The sequence below is a fragment of the Eumetopias jubatus genome, unplaced genomic scaffold (assembly GCF_037043125.1).
Source record: "Eumetopias jubatus isolate StellerSeaLion01/CBP00866 unplaced genomic scaffold, mEumJub1_p1.0 scaffold_1, whole genome shotgun sequence".
Classification (NCBI taxonomy): domain Eukaryota; kingdom Metazoa; phylum Chordata; class Mammalia; order Carnivora; family Otariidae; genus Eumetopias; species Eumetopias jubatus.
In genome coordinates, this window is record NW_028274807.1 from 150,803,771 (window position 1) to 150,805,157 (window position 1,387).

Here is a 1,387-nt window from a genome sequence, read left to right on the forward strand (position 1 = left end):
AGTCATCGATCACCATACCTAAACTCCCTAGTTTCACTGCACCTTGAGGCCACAGGTCCCATCATGACTCACCTCACTGTCATCCTTGGTCACTATTCAATGTGTGAGCACTACCAGTGTCTGTCCTGTTTCATGAGGACTCTTGTATGGTTCCCTGACATCCCATGCTGGATCCTTCTCTGGGACCCCCCTGAGCCCCCTTCCATGCTAAACTCTTCCTGCATCCCTAATGTATTCATCAAATGCTCCTTTGTCCTTCTGGTTCTCCCCTAAAAATCCCTCTCCTTTCCCTTCCCTGGAACAGAGAATTCTTTTCCATTGACTTAGCCTGATAAGTATGTATGGCAGGTCCTGTGAGGAGCACCACAAGGAAAACAAATGACAACACTAGTCCCCTTGTGCACACACATTTGAAGGCCCTCTTCCTTGGTGTCCTTCCTTAATTTTCCCCGTGAGGAAACACAGACCAGTATTACTGCGGTAGATCTTTCTTCCTCTCAACTCTCTGACAAAAATGGAGGCAGATTACAGAGATTATGAGAAGAAAAGGAATAACAGATGTCCATAAATAGTTGAACTGTAAATGTAAGTGTTAAGCTCATAAATTGATGGCATATGGGATCAGTACCAGCCATTACTTGTCATCCAATCTGACACCGGTGTCTAGATGGAAATCATCTCAGGACAGATTGTGCATTATAATTAAAAAACAAAAAACATTCTGTGTAAATATGCTGGGCCAAATTGCGCATCCTGGCACAACTGGGGTTCTTGCTACAATTCAAATGCACATAAAAATGATTATCTTTAATCTCTTTTTAAAGGAAGTATAAACGGCAGATTCCTACATGTAGGGTAGGACAGATGGACCTGTGGGGTAATGTAAGTAATCCGCAGCCCACCCTCATGGTGTAACTCGGTGACACATTCTGTCATTTTCCTGTTTCCTGACCTGGACCGAAATGGAAATTGAACCAATTTTGCCTCAACTGCTTTATTCTGGCTGGGCAGAGTTGATCAGGAAATATGTCCTGTTTTATTCAATTATGCAGTTTATCAGGAAATACATTGAGAATGAGCACATTTTCATTATTAAAGCCCTGATCATTAATATGACCTTGGTTTCTTTCTTTCCTTTTTTTTTTTTTTTAATATCAGGAAGAAAAATCATTTAGAGAAGAAAGTTTCTATACCTACACTGAAACTTGTTTCAACTTCCTTTCTCTTTCTCTTTCCCTTCCCTTTTTTCTTTCCCTTTCTCTCTCTCTCTTTTTCTCTTTCTTTTCTTTCCTTTTCTCTTTCTTTCTTTCTTTTTCTTTCTTTTCTTTCTTTCTCTCTTTCTTTCTTCTTTCCTCCCTCCCTTCCTTCCTTCCTTTTCTTTCTTTTT